This window comes from Physeter macrocephalus, chromosome 14 (genome assembly GCF_002837175.3).
Source record: "Physeter macrocephalus isolate SW-GA chromosome 14, ASM283717v5, whole genome shotgun sequence".
NCBI classification, from domain to species: Eukaryota; Metazoa; Chordata; class Mammalia; order Artiodactyla; family Physeteridae; genus Physeter; species Physeter macrocephalus.
Genome location: NC_041227.1, coordinates 1631747 through 1640150, shown reverse-complemented (window position 1 = coordinate 1640150; position 8404 = coordinate 1631747). Strand labels below are relative to the sequence as shown.

Sequence of the window (8404 nt, the reverse complement as noted above, 5' to 3'; positions counted from 1 at the left end):
GCCATTAGAGGCTTAGAGCCCGCTCAGATTTCACTGAGCTCGTGCCCTTCTCAGGGTGGCCCCAGCCAGCCCGAGCAAGGCCGTGGTCCGAAGGCCTGGCCATTTCTGCCCCACGTGAGGCTCCTCCCCTGGACTCCAGAGCTCCTGCTCGGCAGGCAGACTTGGTCAGGTCCCAGCCCAAGCCGACTTCCTCCACTTCTCCCCTCACAGGCGTTAGCCCCCTTAAACCCTTTGTACCCTTACTTGTCTCAGCACTTCCTTCCTGGACACCCTCGCACTTGGCCTTTATGTGATGACAAGCAGGACGGCCAGGAAGGGTTGGTTTATTAGCTCAGCAAATATTTGGGGAGGATGTGTAATAGCATGCCGAGGGCCAGGGTGCCCCCACCCTGCGTTTGCACCTGGCTCTGCTAGGATGGTAGGTACGTTCCTTACCTGCCCTCATCCTCGTCCTCCTGTCCGTAAAATGGGATGATTGTAGAGCCCCAGCCAGAGCGCTGCTTCAAACATCAGACGTGTGCGTGTAAACTGCTCAGCACGATGCCCCGCACACGCTCAACTGTGAATTTCAATCGCTGTTCTTCTCTTTTCTCTGAGCACTCCTTCGAGGTGTTTGCTGCATGGGCCTTATTTTCCTCTGCAGCAATTAGAATGCATAGTCTGCATTCTACAAGCACACCTTGTTTTATTATGCTTTGCTTTATCGCACTTCGCAGATGTTGCATTTTTCACAAACAAGTTTTGTGGGAACCCTGCGTTTAGCAAGTCTATCAGCACCATTTTTCCAACAGCATTATTTTAAAACTAAGGTACGTACAAGGTTTTTCAGACGCAATGCTACCCAACACTTAATAGACTACAGCGTAAAAATAACTTTTATACGCACTGGGAAACCCAAAAAAGTCATGACTCACTTTATTGTGATATCCGCTTTATTGCGGTGGTCTGGAACGGAACCCACAACATCTCTGAGGTCTGCTTGTATCAGGGCAGGGATGGTGAGTACAGGCCTGAAGACCTGGAGCTGTAAGGTCTGGGGACTCCAGGCTGAAGGCCTGCGTCTCCCGTGCTACATCAGCGGTCCCCAACCTTTCTGGCACCAGGGACCAGTTTCATGGAAGACCGTTTTTTCCACGGACGGCAGGGGGAGTGGGGGATGGCTCAGGCGGTGATGCGAGCGACGGGGAGCGGCGGACGAAGCTTCGCTCACTTGCCCGCCGCTCACCTCCTGCTGTGCGGCCTGGTTCCTAACAGGCGGCGGACCGCTGCTCATCCACGGCCCGGGGGTCGGGGACCCCTGTGCCACATGGCTGACTGGGATAAAAGGCTGGCTGCTTGCGCGGCAACCCCAGCGCAGCTTTCCCAGGAGCGGCCCGCCAGTCCTCTCCCAAGGCCTGTGGTAAAAGAAACCTCTCTCTGCCCTGCTCATCTGAGTACGGAAGTCGGCCCCTTGAGTGACTGCTGACGGAGCATGTGGACGCCTGGTGCCGAGGCACTCCTCTGAGCAGGGAAATGCCTTTCATCCCCAAATGAAGGAACAGCCCTGCTGAGACATGGACACCCTGTCCCCAGAGAGCATCAAACGAGGACCAGGCTCCCCTCACACGTTGCTGTGGGAATATAAAGACGTGCAGCCACTTTGGAAAACCGTCTGGTGGTTTTTCACAATGTTAAACATAGACTCACCATATGAGCAGGCAGTTCTACTCCGGGGTATATGCCGGGGGAAATGAAAACATACATCCACACAAAGCCTTGTACACAGTGTTTACAGCAGCATTATTCACAGTAGCTGAAAGGTGGAAACAAACCAAATGTCCATCAACTGCTGAACACGTAAACACCAGCATACAACAGAATGTTATTCAGCTACAGAAAGAAACAAAGTACTCATACGTGCTGCAACCCGGATGAGCCTTGAAAACATTCATAAACGTATGCATAGTGAAAGGAGCCAGTCACAAAAGACCACATAGTGTATGATTCCATGAATGGGAAATGTCCAGAACAGGCAAATCCATAGTGGTTACCGGGGCCTTGGGGGACAGGGCGGTGGGGAGTGACCGCTAGTGGCTATAGGGTTTGGGGAGTTGTGATTGGAATGTTCTGGAATTACACGGTGGTGGTGGCTGCACACTTCTGTGACTATACTAAACACCACTGAGCTGAACACCTTAAATGGGTGAATGTTATGGTATGTAAATAATACCTCAATAATGTTGCTAAGCAAACAAATGAACGAACGAATAAGCGTGAGTTCAGGCCAGCCCAGCGTGGAGAGAGATCAGACTCGGGGCCGCTGGCCCCGAGATCCCAGGGAGCATGGTAAACGCCACTTGTGAAAACACTTCCCCGAACCCAGGGAGACTCCCAAGGCAAATGTGGTTCTCGTGTTTGTTGCTTGGGAAAGACAAATATATACTTCTGGAGGTCTGCGATCGCTTGTATGAGCAACACGAGCCTTGGCAATGTGTTTTTGGTGCCGTCCGCCCCGTCCAGCTGCTGAAACCTCCTGGAAAACCTGGAAGCAGCTCTGGACCGAGGCATCTTCCTGGAGGAGAGCCCGCTTCTCAGCCCGGCCCGCATGCTGCCCCTCCTGCCACACACGCCCGAGGGCGTCCACGTCACGACAAGCGTCTGCCTCGGTGCCCAGGCTTGGCCACCGAGCCTTTGCGTTCGGGGGGTTAAGGCAGCCACAGAAGGGAAGGTGTATGGTGTCCACAGGGTGGACCTTCACACTTGCAGAAACACCCATGTGCCCGGCAGGATGCTTTCCATCCACACTCCAGCCTCTCGCCAAGTGAGAATGTCAGTATGCAGACGAGGGGTCCTCACGTTGGCTCCCGAGCACTGCCAGGTGACCACAGGCTTTGGGAGGGCTGGACTGTCTCTACCACTTCTTTATTTTATTTTTTTTATTTTAATATTTAAAATATTAAATATTTAATGTTAAATATTTAAACTATTTAATTTTTAATATTTACTATGCGGATCCTCGTTGCCACGTGCAGGATCTTTTAGTTGCAGCATGTGGACTTTTAGTTGTGACATGCGGGATCTAGTTCCCTGACCAGGGATCCAACCTGGGCCCCCTGCATTGGGAATGTGGAGTCTTAACCACTGGACCACCAGGAAAGTCCCCCACTCCTTTATTTACACGACTTCATTCCTGGGGGCCGCGGTTCTGCCAGGCCAGCGCTCATGCCCCATCAGGCAGGTGCAAAGACAAGCGCCCAGCCTTGGAGCTGACTTGGAGTTCACATCCTAGGACACTCCCCGGGTAGGCCTTTGGGTTACCGTGGCAACTCCCTGGGACACATCCTGCATCCTTTGTACGGGGTCAAGAGAGGACAAGGTGAGGGAACTCTCCCCACAGTGCCCAGCTGCAGCCTCAGGACAGTCTGCATCTGGGGCACCTGTACAGCGTGCGTTCCCTGAATGAAGAAGCCGCGTCTGGTGTCTCCCCCGCGGCTGAGCAGGGAGTGCCACGAGGTAGGGTGTCCGGGCCAGCAGCCTGAGACTCAGATCGGGATCCCAGGTCGGCCACTCAGTGGCCGTGTGACCCTGGCTGAGCATCTAGCCCAGGCTGGTCTCCTCACCACTGGGCCCTGGGGGACCGCCATCCTGACCTCTAACAGCCGGTGTATGTTGCGGGGGCCTGTGACTCTGTACAGGGCATTTGTTCTCTGTGTGTCTTTCCCTCGTGGCCCTGTCTGTGCAGCCATGGTCTGCTCATGTGCGGTGCCCAGACTGACCCAGTCTCCTGCTAGAGGTCATGGGTCGTGGGGTCTCCAGCTTTGCTGTGAAAACGCTCCAGTGAGTGTCTGCTGCCAAACACATACACGCATCACCACTGGGCCCTTAGAGGGATCTGCTGTCGATAAATACAAACGACCCTGACTGTGCAGGTAGTGCGCTCAGGGGAACACAGGGGACCCTACAGTCCCCTTCCCCACTGCCCACACCCCTTTTCCGACCTCCTCTCGGGACCCACCAGGAGGCAAGGTGCGGGCGGCTGGCACGGAATGCTGGCAGAGCCCCTGTCCAGGGCTCTCTCGTGGCCCCCTTTAAGATGAGCCAAACAGCGATGGTGCACCTGCCTCGTGCCAAGCTCTGCGCTAGAACCCGAGGCCAGCGTGGAAGCTCTTAGGGTGTGAGGGCAGGTCACCCTGAGCCACTGGCCTCCCCGCCACCGGGGGTGACGGCACCCTGCCCCAGGAGAAGCTGGGCCGGAGGAGACGCCCAGGGCACATAGCAGAGGGAGAGGCGGGAGGAACCAGGAGCGGCCCCCCGCGTGCTCCGTCTCTGGGCAATTTCCTTCTCCCCTTTGAAACCTGTCTTTGTCCCACTCCTGCTGTCAGCAGCCGTCCCTGCCAGTCTGGCGGGGGCGGGCGGTGGGAGGAGCCAAACCCTCACCACTGACTCTCTGACCTGGACACCTCTTCTTCCCTATATGAGGCGAGGGAGCCCAGGCAGAGGGAAGGGGTGAGGGGGGCCCAGCTGGGGATGCTGAGGGCCCAGGGGACCGCAGCCTCCCTCAACCCTCCCTGTGTACGTGGCAGGCCCCGGTCGCCAACTACCTTTCCCATCATCCCGCTCAGGGAGGCCCCACACGTGCAAGCGGACGCTGGTGACCCAGGATGAGGGGTTACGAGGGTCCCTCCCACACGCTGGCCTGGTGCAAACAGCTCGCTTGCACTTTCCATCCTCACAGCACGAGGCACAACCTGGGCCCCACTTTTCGTGCTGGAGGCACAGCCAGGAGTCTCTGGGGCCAGGAGGCCAGCCAACTCTGCCTGACCGGCCCTGGGTGCTGAAGGTGGCCAAGGGGTCCCAGCAATGTGCACCCTAAGCTGTTCCTGAGCTCTGAAAGCCCTCAGTATCGAGGGGCTTAATCATCACCAGGAGAGGAAAGCCGACTGGTCTATCCAGCTTCCTGTTCCCAGGATGTTCTCTAAGTGTTTTCTCTCTGTATTTCCGAAGGGCCGCCACGTTAGAGTCTGACACTCGGGGACCTAGTGTCTGGGGCTGCCAGAGTCCCATCAACCTTGCTTACCTCTCCCACCCAGCTGGGCCTGGAAAGGTGGGCCGAGGCTGCTGAGCTGGAGCTGGGTCCTAACACGCTTCTGTTTACTTCCCACAGCACGCCTCATCACCAGAAGGCTCAGCTGGGTGGGCGGCCGGCGGGGGAGACGAGGAGTGGAGGTAGGGGAGGGGGAGGGGGAGGAGAGGGAGATGGAAGAGCAAAGAAGGCGTAAAGGAGAAGGGCGAGGAGAGGAGGGGGGTCCAAAGATGCATGAACCTCAAGCCACCGGTGCTCACAGAGCCTCCAGGGAAAACAGGCCTGCAGGCCCCGGGGACGGGGATGGATTCCCACTGGATTCACAGAGAGCGGAGACCTCGGGGAGAATTCCTGGCCTGCTTTTCTTGTCTTTACTCCCTGACCACAGAGGCCCTGAACACAGCCGCCCGGGCCTCCCAGCCCTGTGACCTGCCTGAAAGGCTCCTGGTACGGGTCACCTTCAAAGCCAGCCTTGCCCTTGCCGCCCATCCGCCTGCAGCCCTCAGCTTCCTCCTGGCTCCTGGCTCTCTCTGGGCAAAGGCTCCCTCCCAGCGGGTGGACATCTCCCCATCTCGTGCGTTAGGTCCCGAAGGAGAGGAGGGGACAGGCAAGGTCCCACCCTGCTGGCATGTCCCCTGCTTCAGACTCCAGACTCGATTTCTGTTTTATCTGTGTCCACCTATCTATTACTAATACGTCTTTAAATCAACTCACCTGTTTTGTTTTTGCTCCTACTAAGCAATGATACCTGTGAAATCAGTGGCTGGGCCCATCATTCTTTCTCAAGTTCACATCAGTCACAAAGTGGCCTTCTGTGGCCACGTGCCCCTCACCTGCTACAGGACACGGGCTGCGATGGAACCCCGGGCCAGGTCCTGGGTCCTTATCTTCACACCTGTCCTTAATAAGGGACGCTGTCCTCCAAACACACAGGGCTTGGTACGTGGCTCGTGGGTGCAGTGGAAACCCGGCCAGCTGCTTCTGCGGTCCTCTGCAGGGACCACCATCTCCCATGCACGGGCCCCTAGCGCCTCTCTAAAGCCCGTCAGAGGCATTATCTTCTGGGGTCCTCACATCCAGCAGTGAGATGGGCAGGTCAGCTGTCTTCTCAATCTGGCAAAAGGAGAAACTGAGGCAGGGAGTCCAACCTGCCCAGGGCTTTTCGGCTTCTCAGCTCCCCTCTCTACACCCCCAGGCTCAGGAGTCTAAGGCTTGGTGATGACCGAGCGGGTGGGCACTGTGGATAGCTGTTGAGGGTGGAGGTGCTGTTCAGGGAGGGGTGTCCACTCGCGTGGAAAACAGACCACACCCGTGGACTCCCGGGCCAAGCTGAGGCTCCACACAACTGCTCCCCCTCTCAGACCTTTCACAAGTATCCCCCACTTTGGGCAGGACACCAAGGAATGAGTGGCAGGGCCAGCCTTCCTGGACCTGTGCGCCACGTATATTTTTAGCCTCTGCCCTGCCCGGGCATTTGCAGTGACCGATGTCCTCAGGGAACCACCCAGCTGTACACCTGGGGGCCCGGTGGCCTCTCAGAGGTCTCCGGGAACTGCCCCCTGCCCTGATCCTGGAGCTCAGGATCCAGCTCCCCCTTCCAAGGTAGAATCGGCTCCAATTGGTGAGGAATGTGTCCCCACCTCCAGCACACACAGAAGATTGTGGCGAGAGTTCCGAGGCACAGAACCTGTGACCTTAGGCAAGTCGTGTTCTGGACCTGGGAAGTGGGGGGGGGGAGGACCTCTGCTGCGCAGGGGGACCACCAGGCCATATGGTCGCTGAGGTGGTCAGGAGACCTGGGGTGGCACCAACGCCACACAGGTGCACCCTGGGGAAGACTGTGTTGTGCTGAGGGAGAGTCCTGTCTCCTGTCCAAGGGCAGGATGCCCCGATGCCTGGAGACCTCTCTTACTGGAGCTGGGCTAACCCGGGGGCCGCGCTGTCCACCCTCTCCTTACCAGCGCAATTCTCCAGGAGCCGAGATGCACTGGTAAATCTTGGCAGATCTATTAAGAAGACTTTTCTATCTTCTCTTCTGCTCCTTCTGTGCTCCCTTTTCTCCAACCCAATACTGTTCTCTTACTGTTGCCGGGTGCTGGTGGAATGGGGGGATTCACAAAGGGCAGGCGGGGCAACTGTCCTGTGCTGGGTCTCAGTTTCCTCTGTAAAATGGGGAACCCGAGCCTATGTGCAGGTTGCCGTAAGGTGTTCTCTGCAGCGGCTTTCATTTTTCGTTTGGCACTTACTGTAAGAAATACACTTCACATCTTGATCAAGTACCCACTTAAACACGTGTAAGTGAGATACACGCTTCACAGAGCGAGAGCATTCTCACTGTGAGATGCTCTCTATCTCGTTCTGTTTCATTTTTATAAAATGCTGGGCACCACTCACCAAGTTTTTTTCAGGACCTAATACTAGTCGCTGATCTGAGGTCAAGAGGGAGAGACAGGCAGAAAGCAAGCGCAGACATAATCACCAATCGAGCAAAGGGCTGTGCAGGCAAGAAGGGGGTCTGGCGAACAGGAGGGGGCGGCCCGTTTCTCCACTTCACAGCGAGGCCTCCGAGCCGGAGCCGGGCAAAGCGGCAAGCAGGCCAGGTCAGGCGGGTCTCGGAGGCCCTGGTGGCCGGCTGGGATTTATTTTAAGGGACGCGGAACGCCACCGCAGGTTTGGGGGGAGGGGCGGGATTAAAAGAGAAAATGCGCTCAGCACCTTATATTTAGCGGCTGACGCGCCGGAAGCGCTCGTTACTCGCAGTTACTACTGCGCCCCACGCGCGGAGCGCGGCCCCCACCTTCACCTCCTGGGCAGTGACCCTGGTCCCCCGCCTTCGCCCCCGGCGAAGAGACCACCCCCCACCCTCCGTCTTCACTCCGCGGGCAATGACCCCGGCCCGGCCCCCTGCCTTCTACCCCGGGGAAGAGACCTCCCGGCCCCACACGTTCACCCCACGGGCAGTGACCCCGGCCCCCCGTCACTCTCCGGGGAAGGGACCCCCCCCAGCCTTTGCCCCTGGGGAAGGTGACAGTGGGGCGCATCCTAGCCTTCCGGCCCAGGACGGGGGAAACCGTCTGGCACGCTGATGTAGAGGGGAAACTGAAACCGGGGAAGACGATCCACAGGTTCCCGGCACCCGGGTCCTGAGAAAGACTGCACGCGCGGCGGGTGGAGCTTTGGCGCCCCGCCCCCTCCCTCACACGTGCGCCCCCGCCCCTCCCGCGCACGCGCGCTCCGCCCCGGTCGATTCCCACCCCTCCTCCAGGCCCGGCCGCCGGGTCTCGCGCTCCCACCCCGCGCGGGGCCCGCCGGGAGCCAGACGAGAACTGGGGCTGAGAGCAA

General features: G+C 58.0%; 1 long non-coding RNA gene across 1 annotated transcript; it reads right to left on the bottom strand.

Annotated features, from left to right (window-relative positions):
- Positions 1-646: 646 nt before the first annotated feature.
- On the bottom strand, positions 647-8303 carry LOC114487754 (uncharacterized). Its single transcript, XR_008619380.1, has 3 exons — positions 7457-8303; positions 7021-7307; positions 647-6191 (listed from the first exon to the last, which is right to left on the bottom strand). It is a non-coding gene; the product is annotated as an uncharacterized lncRNA (long non-coding RNA).
- Between the last annotated feature and the right edge of the window lie 101 nt (positions 8304-8404).